The 15935-nt window shown below is 43.7% G+C and overlaps 8 non-coding genes and 3 pseudogenes across 8 annotated transcripts; all 11 read left to right on the top strand.

The window, feature by feature from the left end:
• Nucleotides 1-2663: 2663 nt before the first annotated feature.
• LOC141220685 (U2 spliceosomal RNA) lies at nucleotides 2664-2854 on the top strand. The gene has a single exon (XR_012288880.1). It is a non-coding gene; the product is annotated as a U2 spliceosomal RNA (small nuclear RNA).
• Nucleotides 2855-3966: 1112 nt separating this feature from the next.
• Nucleotides 3967-4157, top strand: LOC141220601 (U2 spliceosomal RNA). The gene has a single exon (XR_012288805.1). It is a non-coding gene; the product is annotated as a U2 spliceosomal RNA (small nuclear RNA).
• A 1115-nt stretch (nucleotides 4158-5272) lies between these two features.
• On the top strand, nucleotides 5273-5463 carry LOC141220600 (U2 spliceosomal RNA). The gene has a single exon (XR_012288804.1). It is a non-coding gene; the product is annotated as a U2 spliceosomal RNA (small nuclear RNA).
• Nucleotides 5464-6578: 1115 nt separating this feature from the next.
• LOC141220599 (U2 spliceosomal RNA) lies at nucleotides 6579-6769 on the top strand. The gene has a single exon (XR_012288803.1). It is a non-coding gene; the product is annotated as a U2 spliceosomal RNA (small nuclear RNA).
• A 1115-nt stretch (nucleotides 6770-7884) lies between these two features.
• LOC141220771 (U2 spliceosomal RNA) lies at nucleotides 7885-7976 on the top strand (annotated as a pseudogene).
• A 794-nt stretch (nucleotides 7977-8770) lies between these two features.
• Nucleotides 8771-8958, top strand: LOC141220720 (U2 spliceosomal RNA). The gene has a single exon (XR_012288908.1). It is a non-coding gene; the product is annotated as a U2 spliceosomal RNA (small nuclear RNA).
• A 1115-nt stretch (nucleotides 8959-10073) lies between these two features.
• Nucleotides 10074-10264, top strand: LOC141220598 (U2 spliceosomal RNA). The gene has a single exon (XR_012288802.1). It is a non-coding gene; the product is annotated as a U2 spliceosomal RNA (small nuclear RNA).
• A 1115-nt stretch (nucleotides 10265-11379) lies between these two features.
• LOC141220770 (U2 spliceosomal RNA) lies at nucleotides 11380-11471 on the top strand (annotated as a pseudogene).
• A 789-nt stretch (nucleotides 11472-12260) lies between these two features.
• Nucleotides 12261-12441, top strand: LOC141220675 (U2 spliceosomal RNA; annotated as a pseudogene).
• A 1115-nt stretch (nucleotides 12442-13556) lies between these two features.
• LOC141220597 (U2 spliceosomal RNA) lies at nucleotides 13557-13747 on the top strand. Its single transcript, XR_012288801.1, has one exon. It is a non-coding gene; the product is annotated as a U2 spliceosomal RNA (small nuclear RNA).
• A 1115-nt stretch (nucleotides 13748-14862) lies between these two features.
• LOC141220596 (U2 spliceosomal RNA) lies at nucleotides 14863-15053 on the top strand. Its single transcript, XR_012288800.1, has one exon. It is a non-coding gene; the product is annotated as a U2 spliceosomal RNA (small nuclear RNA).
• The last annotated feature ends 882 nt before the right edge of the window (nucleotides 15054-15935 follow it).

Here is a 15935-nt window from a genome sequence, read left to right as displayed (position 1 = left end):
GAAAAGGGAAAAAAACAAATGAGACTATGAGTGTATGGTGGGATAGAATGAAAGTAAAAATAAAAGACTTTTTTATTAAAAAGAGTATATGTAGAGCCAAAGAAAAATATGAAGAATATAGAATTTTAAATACCCGCCTACAAACATTATTTAAGCTCAGAGACAATGGGATAGATGTACAAGTTGATATTTCAAACTTAAAAGAAGAGATTTCAAAATGGCTAGAACAAAAAGGAAAAGAGATAATTTTTCGTTCTAGAGTACAACATATAGAAGAAAATGAAAAGTGTTCCAGATATTTTTTTAGGAAAAATAAAAAAGAAAAAGTGATAATTGACCATATAGATGGTGAGAATAATATAAAAAATATGCTGGGTAAAGTTGAGGTTTTTTTTTCTAATCTTTTTAATGGAAAAAATATAGATAATAAATTAATGGATGATTCGCTGCAAGGACTAACAGCTGTTTTAGATCCCGCATCCCACGAGTTTTTATCCCCTTTTGGAACAAGAAGTGTTAAAAACTATTAAAAGTTTTAAAACTGGAAAGGTCCCTGGTCCTGATGGCATCCCAATAGAATTTTATGTATGTTTTTATGATATTTTAAAAGATGATTTGTTTTATTTGTTTACTGAGGTTTTTAATAATAAGGTTTTATTAAATTCCTGGAAGAAAGGTGAAGTCTCCCTCCTATACAAAAAAGGCGATAAATCAAAATTAGAAAACTGGAGACCAATAACACTTTTAAATTGTGACTATAAAATAATGGCTAAAATTTGTGCAAATCGTCTAAAAGAAGTCATCAGCAAAGTTATTCATTCTAATCAAGTGTGTGGGGTGCCGGGGCGCAGTATATGGGACAATCTGAATTTAGTGAAAGACTGTATTGAGGATGTGAAAGACAGAAAGGGGAAAATGGCGATTTTATCTATTGATTTTGAAAAAGCATTTGACCGTGTCTCACACTTTTATCTTTTTAAAGTTTTAGAGAAAATGGGCATACCAGAAGGGTTTTTACTATCGCTTAAAGCATTTTACAAGGATTGTACAAGTAAGATTTTAGTGAATGGTTTTAAGACACAAGAGGTATTTTTACGGTCAGGGGTGAAACAGGGATGCCCTCTGTCCCCCCTACTGTTTATCTGTGCACTGGAACCAATGTTATGTGCAATACGCCAAAATAAACAGATATGCGGTGTCCCTCTGCCTGGAAGCGGTGGTTTGGAGGCCAAGGTTGTAGGCTACATGGATGACGTGGCGGTCTTGTGTACAGATGCACCATCACTTACGGCCACTCTCCATCAAGTGCAATCCTTTTGCCTAGCTTCTGGTTTTAAAATCAATTTTAATAAGTGTAACATTTTAAGTGTTGGGGGGATGATTTTACGTGATGTACCAATTAATGTCTCCGAATCCATTTCCATTTTAGGTATATCATTCACTGAAAATAATGATGGTTATAATAGTTGGGAAACAGTTATACAGAAAGTAAATACGAAAATATGTATGTGGAACATGAGGAGACTTACAATGGAGGGTAAAGTATTGGTTTTAAAGATGGTGATTTTACCTCTTTTATTGTATCTTAGCATGGTTTTCCCCCCGCCTGTTAATGTTTTAAAAAAGATAACCAAAACCTGTTTTACCTTCTTTTGGAACTCAAAAATGGAAAAGCTGAAAAGAGAAATCGTGATGAAATCAAAAGTAAAAGGTGGTAAAGATTTTCCAGATTTTAATAGGTTTCTTTTAATCCATCTGTTCGTTTACTGTTTTAATGCCCTTTTTAAGAATCACTATTCGTCCTTTTTTATGCGTTTTAATACAGGATTTTTTATGAGAAAGTTTGGATGGTATGAAGTTAATATATCTGTGCCCCATGCTTTTAATTTGTCGACGCATTATGAGATTTTAAAGAAAATAGTGTCCGATTTTAATTTAGGGACTAAGAAAATAGAGGAATTAAGAAATAGTAAGAAACTAATTAAAGAAATACGTAAAAGTGAGGAAATATGTAATGTTGACAGATATGATGATGACAAATCTATGTCTATCTGGAAAATGATTAACGTTTTTTATCTTTTTAATGAACAGAGAGATCTAGCTTGGAGTTGCATGCACCGCTGTCTTCCTTGCCGGGCATTCCAATACAGAAGAGGATTTGTGAGGTCTGCCATCTGCCCAAGAGCCGGATGCCAAGACGAGGAAACGGTGGAACATCTATTATGGACATGTAATTTTGCAAAGGATTTCTGGAGAAGACTGCTCCCCCTACTGGAAAGGGTAGCAGACCTCAAGGACTTTACATATAAAACTGTGCTATACGGATTTATGGAATGCCCCACAATGGACCAGTACACAATGGCTTGGAAGACAGTGAACTGCGCTAAGTCATCTCTCTGGAAAGCGCGCAACATTGCTATTTTTAAACAAGATGTTTTATCAGTGAATGATGTTTTAAGTTTATGTTTATGTGAAATGTATACTTATTATTTAATTGACAAAAAGAAGAATGTACATATTTCCAAAAAATGGCTTGTTGACCAATGGAACCTAATTATTTAAAATCTTTGTATTTTTTTGTTTTGTAAATTTCATTTGTCTTTTAACGTTTGGTATTTGTGTAATTATGCTTGTAATTTGTTAAAGTTTTAATAAACGGTTTTATCCCTCTGCAGGGGATAGCCAAATTAAAAAAAAAAAATCTGTTCTTATCAGTTTAATATCTGATACGTCCCCTATCTGGGGACCATATATTAAATGGATTTTTAGAACAGGGAGATGGAAAAAGAGCTTGCTCTGTCCACTCCACGCATTGACCTGGTATTGCAGTATCTCCAGGACCGGTGCACCCCTTCTTTAACGCAGTTTCTAAAATCAGAAAGAATTGAATTCAATGTTTTTTGTTCATTTTGCTTGTTTGTCGGATTTTGGGATGGACTCTTTGGCTTTGCTTTTCTTCTCCTCATTGGATTTTTCATGTTCAAAGTTGCACAAGCCAGATTACAAGCTCATTTTGGTTCAACTTCAGCAACTGTGCATTGCATTGCCATGTATTGTGATGCAATGCTATCTTTCTAGCTCTCCCTTTTTACTTCCTTTTGGATAAACAGACATATTAGGCAAGCATTTTGGAGCTTTCACCTAAATAACTACAGGTGGTGAGATAAGCTGCACAATATAATTGACCTTTCAGTATATTGTTGCACACACACCATCTATTTAGCAAATGCCCTTGTTATCAACAGCAGCCTTTTAAACTCACCTGAGCTAACAGGTATGTGCGCTGGTTACTCTGCTGCGCTTAAAATTTCTTTTTTGGTTTGCTACAATGCCTTTTCTGAAACGTTGTCTCCTTCTGCTGGAACACTGACTTCTTTCATTTAATGCCTGCAGACTATAAAAGAGAACCCAACCCAAAAAGTTTGGTTGATTAGTCTGTGGCATTCTGTTAAACTGTTGCTTATGGCGGTCTCTGTGAGCTTCTCAGCGACATTCAGCCAGCCAGGTATCCTGCCTGCAGTAGATGGAATGTGGCAATGGAACGCTGGCTGCGCGTGTCATAATAGGCTCTGAGCCTTTATATACCTGTGCACAGCAGCAGCCACCTTCAGTCTGCTGCTGGACAGCCAGCAGCAGCAGCAGGAGAGGTATGTAATCAGGAGCCCTCCTGCTAAGGGTAGACAGCTGCTCGTTCCACCCCACCCCCCGCCTTAATTGGTTCTCCTCCCTTCCAACGGTGTTGAGGCGGGTGGGAACAGCAGGGGGTGAAGGTGCTGTGTTTAAAGAGGTGGAGTTATGCAGATCTAAAACGCGTGGATTGCAGCAGCAGCAAGCCGAAAAGTGCAGGCATGTAAGGGATCTAGAGGTTGACAACATGTCTTCTTAACGGGAGTCCAGGAGCTCATCTCCACAAATGGACTTTTCAGGATCCTTGGGTGGCTCCGTAGTTTGAAACCAATTCTGGTTATCGCTTCTCGGCCTTTTGGCTAAGATCAAGTGTAGTATCTGTTCTTATCAGTTTAATATCTGATACGTCCCCTATCTGGGGACCATATATTAAATGGATTTTTAGAACAGGGAGATGGAAAAAGAGCTTGCTCTGTCCACTCCACGCATTGACCTGGTATTGCAGTATCTCCAGGACCGGTGCACCCCTTCTTTAATGCAGTTTCTAAAATCAGAAAGAATTGAATTCAATGTATTTTGTTCATTTTGCTTGTTTGTCGGATTTTGGGATGGACTCTTTGGCTTTGGTTTTCTTCTCCTCATTGGATTTTTCATGTTCAAAGTTGCAGAAGCCAGATTACAAGCTCATTTTGGTTCAACTTCAGCAACTGTGCATTGCATTGCCATGTAATGTGATGCAATGCTATCTTTCTAGCTCTCCCTTTTTACTTCCTTTTGGATAAACAGACATATTAGGCAAGCATTTTGGAGCTTTCACCTAAATAACTACAGGTGGTGAGATAAGCTGCACAATATAATTGACCTTTCAGTATATTGTTGCACACACACCATCTATTTAGCAAATGCCCTTGTTATCAACAGCAGCCTTTTAAACTCACCTGAGCTAACAGGTATGTGCGCTGGTTACTCTGCTGCGCTTAAAATTTCTTTTTTGGTTTGCTACAATGCCTTTTCTGAAACGTTGTCTCCTTCTGCTGGAACACTGACTTCTTTCATTTAATGCCTGCAGACTATAAAAGAGAACCAAACCCAAAAAGTTTGGTTGATTAGTCTGTGGCATTCTGTTAAACTGTTGCTTATGGCGGTCTCTGTGAGCTTCTCAGCGACATTCAGCCAGCCAGGTATCCTGCCTGCAGTAGATGGAATGTGGCAATGGAACGCTGGCTGCGCGTGTCATAATAGGCTCTGAGCCTTTATATACCTGTGCACAGCAGCAGCCACCTTCAGTCTGCTGCTGGACAGCCAGCAGCAGCAGCAGCAGGAGAGGTATGTAATCAGGAGCCCTCCTGCTAAGGGTAGACAGCTGCTCGTTCCACCCCACCCCCCGCCTTAATTGGTTCTCCTCCCTTCCAACGGTGTTGAGGCGGGTGGGAACAGCAGGGGGTGAAGGTGCTGTGTTTAAAGAGGTGGAGTTATGCAGATCTAAAACGCGTGGATTGCAGCAGCAGCAAGCCGAAAAGTGCAGGCATGTAAGGGATCTAGAGGTTGACAACATGTCTTCTTAACGGGAGTCCAGGAGCTCATCTCCACAAATGGACTTTTCAGGATCCTTGGGTGGCTCCGTAGTTTGAAACCAATTCTGGTTATCGCTTCTCGGCCTTTTGGCTAAGATCAAGTGTAGTATCTGTTCTTATCAGTTTAATATCTGATACGTCCCCTATCTGGGGACCATATATTAAATGGATTTTTAGAACAGGGAGATGGAAAAAGAGCTTGCTCTGTCCACTCCACGCATTGACCTGGTATTGCAGTATCTCCAGGACCGGTGCACCCCTTCTTTAATGCAGTTTCTAAAATCAGAAAGAATTGAATTCAATGTTTTTTGTTCATTTTGCTTGTTTGTCGGATTTTGGGATGGACTCTTTGGCTTTGCTTTTCTTCTCCTCATTGGATTTTTCATGTTCAAAGTTGCAGAAGCCAGATTACAAGCTCATTTTGGTTCAACTTCAGCAACTGTGCATTGCATTGCCATGTAATGTGATGCAATGCTATCTTTCTAGCTCTCCCTTTTTACTTCCTTTTGGATAAACAGACATATTAGGCAAGCATTTTGGAGCTTTCACCTAAATAACTACAGGTGGTGAGATAAGCTGCACAATATAATTGACCTTTCAGTATATTGTTGCACACACACCATCTATTTAGCAAATGCCCTTGTTATCAACAGCAGCTTTTTAAACTCACCTGAGCTAACAGGTATGTGCGCTGGTTACTCTGCTGCGCTTAAAATTTCTTTTTTGGTTTGCTACAATGCCTTTTCTGAAACGTTGTCTCCTTCTGCTGGAACACTGACTTCTTTCATTTAATGCCTGCAGACTATAAAAGAGAACCCAACCCAAAAAGTTTGGTTGATTAGTCTGTGGCATTCTGTTAAACTGTTGCTTATGGCGGTCTCTGTGAGCTTCTCAGCGACATTCAGCCAGCCAGGTATCCTGCCTGCAGTAGATGGAATGTGGCAATGGAACGCTGGCTGCGCGTGTCATAATAGGCTCTGAGCCTTTATATACCTGTGCACAGCAGCAGCCACCTTCAGTCTGCTGCTGGACAGCCAGCAGCAGCAGCAGCAGGAGAGGTATGTAATCAGGAGCCCTCCTGCTAAGGGTAGACAGCTGCTCGTTCCACCCCACCCCCCGCCTTAATTGGTTCTCCTCCCTTCCAACGGTGTTGAGGCGGGTGGGAACAGCAGGGGGTGAAGGTGCTGTGTTTAAAGAGGTGGAGTTATGCAGATCTAAAACGCGTGGATTGCAGCAGCAGCAAGCCGAAAAGTGCAGGCATGTAAGGGATCTAGAGGTTGACAACATGTCTTCTTAACGGGAGTCCAGGAGCTCATCTCCACAAATGGACTTTTCAGGATCCTTGGGTGGCTCCGTAGTTTGAAATCAATTCTGGTTATCGCTTCTCGGCCTTTTGGCTAAGATCAAGTGTAGTATCTGTTCTTATCAGTTTAATATCTGATACGTCCCCTATCTGGGGACCATATATTAAATGGATTTTTAGAACAGGGAGATGGAAAAAGAGCTTGCTCTGTCCACTCCACGCATTGACCTGGTATTGCAGTATCTCCAGGACCGGTGCACCCCTTCTTTAATGCAGTTTCTAAAATCAGAAAGAATTGAATTCAATGTTTTTTGTTCATTTTGCTTGTTTGTCGGATTTTGGGATGGACTCTTTGGCTTTGCTTTTCTTCTCCTCATTGGATTTTTCATGTTCAAAGTTGCAGAAGCCAGATTACAAGCTCATTTTGGTTCAACTTCAGCAACTGTGCATTGCATTGCCATGTAATGTGATGCAATGCTATCTTTCTAGCTCTCCCTTTTTACTTCCTTTTGGATAAACAGACATATTAGGCAAGCATTTTGGAGCTTTCACCTAAATAACTACAGGTGGTGAGATAAGCTGCACAATATAATTAACCTTTCAGTATATTGTTGCACACACACCATCTATTTAGCAAATGCCCTTGTTATCAACAGCAGCCTTTTAAACTCACCTGAGCTAACAGGTATGTGCGCTGGTTACTCTGCTGCGCTTAAAATTTCTTTTTTGGTTTGCTACAATGCCTTTTCTGAAACGTTGTCTCCTTCTGCTGGAACACTGACTTCTTTCATTTAATGCCTGCAGACTATAAAAGAGAACCCAACCCAAAAAGTTTGGTTGATTAGTCTGTGGCATTCTGTTAAACTGTTGCTTATGGCGGTCTCTGTGAGCTTCTCAGCGACATTCAGCCAGCCAGGTATCCTGCCTGCAGTAGATGGAATGTGGCAATGGAACGCTGGCTGCGCGTGTCATAATAGGCTCTGAGCCTTTATATACCTGTGCACAGCAGCAGCCACCTTCAGTCTGCTGCTGGACAGCCAGCAGCAGCAGCAGCAGGAGAGGTATGTAATCAGGAGCCCTCCTGCTAAGGGTAGACAGCTGCTCGTTCCACCCCACCCCCCGCCTTAATTGGTTCTCCTCCCTTCCAACGGTGTTGAGGCGGGTGGGAACAGCAGGGGGTGAAGGTGCTGTGTTTAAAGAGGTGGAGTTATGCAGATCTAAAACGCGTGGATTGCTGCAGCAGCAAGCTGAAAAGTGCAGGCATGTAAGGGATCTAGAGGTTGACAACATGTCTTCTTAACGGGAGTCCAGGAGCTCATCTCCACAAATGGACTTTTCAGGATCCTTGGGTGGCTCCGTAGTTTGAAACCAATTCTGGTTATCGCTTCTCGGCCTTTTGGCTAAGATCAAGTGTAGTATCTTTCGAAAAGGCGGTTTTGGATGTTGGCCGCCCTAGTAGATTGATACATTATGCACACTGGGGTTTAGGCGCTTGTTAGTACGCCAGGTGGCTAATATAGTCATCTGGTGGAAAGCATGGCCCCCCAGGATCGACGCCATTGGGCCGGGGAAGATCGAAAGCCCGAAGTGTGAAGTGCCCCAGGAGTGGTGACCCTGGGGTGCCTTAACTCACTGGGATTGGGAACCCCACTTGAGTTTATGGCACATTTGCACAAGCACTTCAAATTTTCTTTCTTCGCACACACCCTTATTCCGGGCCTTCTGGCCTTAGGATGGGGAATTTTTCAATTCCCGGTTGAAGGTCCGGGCAGTATTATACTGTGAAACCTTCACTATTTATTTAATTTCTTTGTCACTGTGTGTCCACTTATTCACGTGTGTCACGTCCTACTAGGATTTTGTCGGGATGCGGTTCCCTTACGGGTTCCTCTCTTGGCAGGTCTAGGGGGGGAGTGTGTGGCCATCAGGTTCTGCTCCCCCCTGAACCCCCCTGGCTCTCCTCTTTCGGGAGGAGAGCGTTGTTGGCTCCCCTCTTCCGGGAGGGGAGCACAGTCTTTGGCTCCCAGTGCCTTGCTCGGGTGAGAACTCGGGCAGGTGCTGGGGGTATGATTGGGTCGCCTCTGGCTTCGGCTGGAGGTGGCTTTTTGTCCCTGTTCCTCGCTGTGGCCTTTTGGCTCGGAGGGACGGGGAATGGTTTGGGGGACCCTTCTCCTTTTGGAGAGGGTTTCAAGAAGACCAGCATCCTAGTGCACTTTTTTTGTGGCACTTGTCACTTTTTTAAGCGCACTCGGGTTTTGTACACGAATTCGGGCTTTCGAAAAAGAAAAAAAAAAAAAAAAATCTGTTCTTATCAGTTTAATATCTGATACGTCCCCTATCTGGGGACCATATATTAAATGGATTTTTAGAACAGGGAGATGGAAAAAGAGCTTGCTCTGTCCACTCCACGCATTGACCTGGTATTGCAGTATCTCCAGGACCGCTGCACCCCTTCTTTAATGCAGTTTCTAAAATCAGAAAGAATTGAATTCAATGTTTTTTGTTCATTTTGCTTGTTTGTCGGATTTTGGGATGGACTCTTTGGCTTTGGTTTTCTTCTCCTCATTGGATTTTTCATGTTCAAAGTTGCAGAAGCCAGATTACAAGCTCATTTTGGTTCAACTTCAGCAACTGTGCATTGCATTGCCATGTAATGTGATGCAATGCTATCTTTCTAGCTCTCCCTTTTTACTTCCTTTTGGATAAACAGACATATTAGGCAAGCATTTTGGAGCTTTCACCTAAATAACTACAGGTGGTGAGATAAGCTGCACAATATAATTGACCTTTCAGTATATTGTTGCACACACACCATCTATTTAGCAAATGCCCTTGTTATCAACAGCAGCCTTTTAAACTCACCTGAGCTAACAGGTATGTGCGCTGGTTACTCTGCTGCGCTTAAAATTTCTTTTTTGGTTTGCTACAATGCCTTTTCTGAAACGTTGTCTCCTTCTGCTGGAACACTGACTTCTTTCATTTAATGCCTGCAGACTATAAAAGAGAACCCAACCCAAAAAGTTTGGTTGATTAGTCTGTGGCATTCTGTTAAACTGTTGCTTATGGCGGTCTCTGTGAGCTTCTCAGCGACATTCAGCCAGCCAGGTATCCTGCCTGCAGTAGATGGAATGTGGCAATGGAACGCTGGCTGCGCGTGTCATAATAGGCTCTGAGCCTTTATATACCTGTGCACAGCAGCAGCCACCTTCAGTCTGCTGCTGGACAGCCAGCAGCAGCAGCAGCAGGAGAGGCATGTAATCAGGAGCCCTCCTGCTAAGGGTAGACAGCTGCTCGTTCCACCCCACCCCCCGCCTTAATTGGTTCTCCTCCCTTCCAACGGTGTTGAGGCGGGTGGGAACAGCAGGGGGTGAAGGTGCTGTGTTTAAAGAGGTGGAGTTATGCAGATCTAAAACGCGTGGATTGCAGCAGCAGCAAGCCGAAAAGTGCAGGCATGTAAGGGATCTAGAGGTTGACAACATGTCTTCTTAACGGGAGTCCAGGAGCTCATCTCCACAAATGGACTTTTCAGGATCCTTGGGTGGCTCCGTAGTTTGAAACCAATTCTGGTTATCGCTTCTCGGCCTTTTGGCTAAGATCAAGTGTAGTATCTGTTCTTATCAGTTTAATATCTGATACGTCCCCTATCTGGGGACCATATATTAAATGGATTTTTAGAACAGGGAGATGGAAAAAGAGCTTGCTCTGTCCACTCCACGCATTGACCTGGTATTGCAGTATCTCCAGGACCGGTGCACCCCTTCTTTAATGCAGTTTCTAAAATCAGAAAGAATTGAATTCAATGTTTTTTGTTCATTTTGCTTGTTTGTCGGATTTTGGGATGGACTCTTTGGCTTTGCTTTTCTTCTCCTCATTGGATTTTTCATGTTCAAAGTTGCAGAAGCCAGATTACAAGCTCATTTTGGTTCAACTTCAGCAACTGTGCATTGCATTGCCATGTAATGTGATGCAATGCTATCTTTCTAGCTCTCCCTTTTTACTTCCTTTTGGATAAACAGACATATTAGGCAAGCATTTTGGAGCTTTCACCTAAATAACTACAGGTGGTGAGATAAGCTGCACAATATAATTGACCTTTCAGTATATTGTTGCACACACACCATCTATTTAGCAAATGCCCTTGTTATCAACAGCAGCCTTTTAAACTCACCTGAGCTAACAGGTATGTGCGCTGGTTACTCTGCTGCGCTTAAAATTTCTTTTTTGGTTTGCTACAATGCCTTTTCTGAAACGTTGTCTCCTTCTGCTGGAACACTGACTTCTTTCATTTAATGCCTGCAGACTATAAAAGAGAACCCAACCCAAAAAGTTTGGTTGATTAGTCTGTGGCATTCTGTTAAACTGTTGCTTATGGCGGTCTCTGTGAGCTTCTCAGCGACATTCAGCCAGCCAGGTATCCTGCCTGCAGTAGATGGAATGTGGCAATGGAACGCTGGCTGCGCGTGTCATAATAGGCTCTGAGCCTTTATATACCTGTGCACAGCAGCAGCCACCTTCAGTCTGCTGCTGGACAGCCAGCAGCAGCAGCAGCAGGAGAGGTATGTAATCAGGAGCCCTCCTGCTAAGGGTAGACAGCTGCTCGTTCCACCCCACCCCCCGCCTTAATTGGTTCTCCTCCCTTCCAACGGTGTTGAGGCGGGTGGGAACAGCAGGGGGTGAAGGTGCTGTGTTTAAAGAGGTGGAGTTATGCAGATCTAAAACGCGTGGATTGCAGCAGCAGCAAGCCGAAAAGTGCAGGCATGTAAGGGATCTAGAGGTTGACAACATGTCTTCTTAACGGGAGTCCAGGAGCTCATCTCCACAAATGGACTTTTCAGGATCCTTGGGTGGCTCCGTAGTTTGAAACCAATTCTGGTTATCGCTTCTCGGCCTTTTGGCTAAGATCAAGTGTAGTATCTTTCGAAAAGGCGGTTTTGGATGTTGGCCGCCCTAGTAGATTGATACATTATGCACACTGGGGTTTAGGCGCTTGTTAGTACGCCAGGTGGCTAATATAGTCATCTGGTGGAAAGCATGGCCCCCCAGGATCGACGCCATTGGGCCGGGGAAGATCGAAAGCCCGAAGTGTGAAGTGCCCCAGGAGTGGTGACCCTGGGGTGCCTTAACTCACTGGGATTGGGAACCCCACTTGAGTTTATGGCACATTTGCACAAGCACTTCAAATTTTCTTTCTTCGCACACACCCTTATTCCGGGCCTTCTGGCCTTAGGATGGGGAATTTTTCAATTCCCGGTCGAAGGTCCGGGCAGTATTATACTGTGAAACCTTCACTATTTATTTAATTTCTTTGTCACTGTGTGTCCACTTATTCACGTGTGTCACGTCCTACTAGGATTTTGTCGGGATGCGGTTCCCTTACGGGTTCCTCTCTTGGCAGGTCTAGGGGGGGAGTGTGTGGCCATCAGGTTCCGCTCCCCCCTGAACCCCCCTGGCTCTCCTCTTTCGGGAGGAGAGCGTTGTTGGCTCCCCTCTTCCGGGAGGGGAGCACAGTCTTTGGCTCCCAGTGCCTTGCTCGGGTGAGAACTCGGGCAGGTGCTGGGGGTAAGATTGGGTCGCCTCTGGCTTCGGCTGGAGGTGGCTTTTTGTCCCTGTTCCTCGCTGTGGCCTTTTGGCTCGGAGGGACGGGGAATGGTTTGGGGGACCCTTCTCCTTTTGGAGAGGGTTTCAAGAAGACCAGCATCCTAGTGCACTTTTTTTGTGGCACTTGTCACTTTTTTAAGCGCACTCGGGTTTTGTACACGAATTCGGGCTTTCGATAAAAAAAAATCTGTTCTTATCAGTTTAATATCTGATACGTCCCCTATCTGGGGACCATATATTAAATGGATTTTTAGAACAGGGAGATGTGAAAAGAGCTTGCTCTGTCCACTCCACGCATTGACCTGGTATTGCAGTATCTCCAGGACCGGTGCACCCCTTCTTTAATGCAGTTTCTAAAATCAGAAAGAATTGAATTCAATGTTTTTTGTTCATTTTGCTTGTTTGTCGGATTTTGGGATGGACTCTTTGGCTTTGCTTTTCTTCTCCTCATTGGATTTTTCATGTTCAAAGTTGCAGAAGCCAGATTACAAGCTCATTTTGGTTCAACTTCAGCAACTGTGCATTGCATTGCCATGTAATGTGATGCAATGCTATCTTTCTAGCTCTCCCTTTTTACTTCCTTTTGGATAAACAGACATATTAGGCAAGCATTTTGGAGCTTTCACCTAAATAACTACAGGTGGTGAGATAAGCTGCACAATATAATTGACCTTTCAGTATATTGTTGCACACACACCATCTATTTAGCAAATGCCCTTGTTATCAACAGCAGCCTTTTAAACTCACCTGAGCTAACAGGTATGTGCGCTGGTTACTCTGCTGCGCTTAAAATTTCTTTTTTGGTTTGCTACAATGCCTTTTCTGAAACGTTGTCTCCTTCTGCTGGAACACTGACTTCTTTCATTTAATGCCTGCAGACTATAAAAGAGAACCCAACCCAAAAAGTTTGGTTGATTAGTCTGTGGCATTCTGTTAAACTGTTGCTTATGGCGGTCTCTGTGAGCTTCTCAGCGACATTCAGCCAGCCAGGTATCCTGCCTGCAGTAGATGGAATGTGGCAATGGAACGCTGGCTGCGCGTGTCATAATAGGCTCTGAGCCTTTATATACCTGTGCACAGCAGCAGCCACCTTCAGTCTGCTGCTGGACAGCCAGCAGCAGCAGCAGCAGGAGAGGTATGTAATCAGGAGCCCTCCTGCTAAGGGTAGACAGCTGCTCGTTCCACCCCACCCCCCGCCTTAATTGGTTCTCCTCCCTTCCAACGGTGTTGAGGCGGGTGGGAACAGCAGGGGGTGAAGGTGCTGTGTTTAAAGAGGTGGAGTTATGCAGATCTAAAACGCGTGGATTGCAGCAGCAGCAAGCCGAAAAGTGCAGGCATGTAAGGGATCTAGAGGTTGACAACATGTCTTCTTAACGGGAGTCCAGGAGCTCATCTCCACAAATGGACTTTTCAGGATCCTTGGGTGGCTCCGTAGTTTGAAACCAATTCTGGTTATCGCTTCTCGGCCTTTTGGCTAAGATCAAGTGTAGTATCTGTTCTTATCAGTTTAATATCTGATACGTCCCCTATCTGGGGACCATATATTAAATGGATTTTTAGAACAGGGAGATGGAAAAAGAGCTTGCTCTGTCCACTCCACGCATTGACCTGGTATTGCAGTATCTCCAGGACCGGTGCACCCCTTCTTTAATGCAGTTTCTAAAATCAGAAAGAATTGAATTCAATGTTTTTTGTTCATTTTGCTTGTTTGTCGGATTTTGGGATGGACTCTTTGGCTTTGCTTTTCTTCTCCTCATTGGATTTTTCATGTTCAAAGTTGCAGAAGCCAGATTACAAGCTCATTTTGGTTCAACTTCAGCAACTGTGCATTGCATTGCCATGTAATGTGATGCAATGCTATCTTTCTAGCTCTCCCTTTTTACTTCCTTTTGGATAAACAGACATATTAGGCAAGCATTTTGGAGCTTTCACCTAAATAACTACAGGTGGTGAGATAAGCTGCACAATATAATTGACCTTTCAGTATATTGTTGCACACACACCATCTATTTAGCAAATGCCCTTGTTATCAACAGCAGCCTTTTAAACTCACCTGAGCTAACAGGTATGTGCGCTGGTTACTCTGCTGCGCTTAAAATTTCTTTTTTGGTTTGCTACAATGCCTTTTCTGAAACGTTGTCTCCTTCTGCTGGAACACTGACTTCTTTCATTTAATGCCTGCAGACTATAAAAGAGAACCCAACCCAAAAAGTTTGGTTGATTAGTCTGTGGCATTCTGTTAAACTGTTGCTTATGGCGGTCTCTGTGAGCTTCTCAGCGACATTCAGCCAGCCAGGTATCCTGCCTGCAGTAGATGGAATGTGGCAATGGAACGCTGGCTGCGCGTGTCATAATAGGCTCTGAGCCTTTATATACCTGTGCACAGCAGCAGCCACCTTCAGTCTGCTGCTGGACAGCCAGCAGCAGCAGCAGCAGGAGAGGTATGTAATCAGGAGCCCTCCTGCTAAGGGTAGACAGCTGCTCGTTCCACCCCACCCCCCGCCTTAATTGGTTCTCCTCCCTTCCAACGGTGTTGAGGCGGGTGGGAACAGCAGGGGGTGAAGGTGCTGTGTTTAAAGAGGTGGAGTTATGCAGATCTAAAACGCGTGGATTGCAGCAGCAGCAAGCCGAAAAGTGCAGGCATGTAAGGGATCTAGAGGTTGACAACATGTCTTCTTAACGGGAGTCCAGGAGCTCATCTCCACAAATGGACTTTTCAGGATCCTTGGGTGGCTCCGTAGTTTGAAACCAATTCTGGTTATCGCTTCTCGGCCTTTTGGCTAAGATCAAGTGTAGTATCTGTTCTTATCAGTTTAATATCTGATACGTCCCCTATCTGGGGACCATATATTAAATGGATTTTTAGAACAGGGAGATGGAAAAAGAGCTTGCTCTGTCCACTCCACGCATTGACCTGGTATTGCAGTATCTCCAGGACCGGTGCACCCCTTCTTTAATGCAGTTTCTAAAATCAGAAAGAATTGAATTCAATGTTTTTTGTTCATTTTGCTTGTTTGTCGGATTTTGGGATGGACTCTTTGGCTTTGCTTTTCTTCTCCTCATTGGATTTTTCATGTTCAAAGTTGCAGAAGCCAGATTACAAGCTCATTTTGGTTCAACTTCAGCAACTGTGCATTGCATTGCCATGTAATGTGATGCAATGCTATCTTTCTAGCTCTCCCTTTTTACTTCCTTTTGGATAAACAGACATATTAGGCAAGCATTTTGGAGCTTTCACCTAAATAACTACAGGTGGTGAGATAAGCTGCACAATATAATTGACCTTTCAGTATATTGTTGCACACACACCATCTATTTAGCAAATGCCCTTGTTATCAACAGCAGCCTTTTAAACTCACCTGAGCTAACAGGTATGTGCGCTGGTTACTCTGCTGCGCTTAAAATTTCTTTTTTGGTTTGCTACAATGCCTTTTCTGAAACGTTGTCTCCTTCTGCTGGAACACTGACTTCTTTCATTTAATGCCTGCAGACTATAAAAGAGAACCCAACCCAAAAAGTTTGGTTGATTAGTCTGTGGCATTCTGTTAAACTGTTGCTTATGGCGGTCTCTGTGAGCTTCTCAGCGACATTCAGCCAGCCAGGTATCCTGCCTGCAGTAGATGGAATGTGGCAATGGAACGCTGGCTGCGCGTGTCATAATAGGCTCTGAGCCTTTATATACCTGTGCACAGCAGCAGCCACCTTCAGTCTGCTGCTGGACAGCCAGCAGCAGCAGCAGCAGGAGAGGTATGTAATCAGGAGCCCTCCTGCTAAGGGTAGACAGCTGCTCGTTCCACCCCACCCCCCGCCTTAATTGGTTCTCCTCCCTTCCA

This window comes from Phyllobates terribilis, unplaced genomic scaffold, assembly GCF_046119375.1.
Source record: "Phyllobates terribilis strain yellow unplaced genomic scaffold, ASM4611937v1 Scaffold_298__1_contigs__length_2340664, whole genome shotgun sequence".
Taxonomy (NCBI): domain Eukaryota; kingdom Metazoa; phylum Chordata; class Amphibia; order Anura; family Dendrobatidae; genus Phyllobates; species Phyllobates terribilis.
The sequence above is the reverse complement of the archived record's forward strand: the minus strand, read 5'-3'. Positions and strand labels throughout refer to the sequence as shown.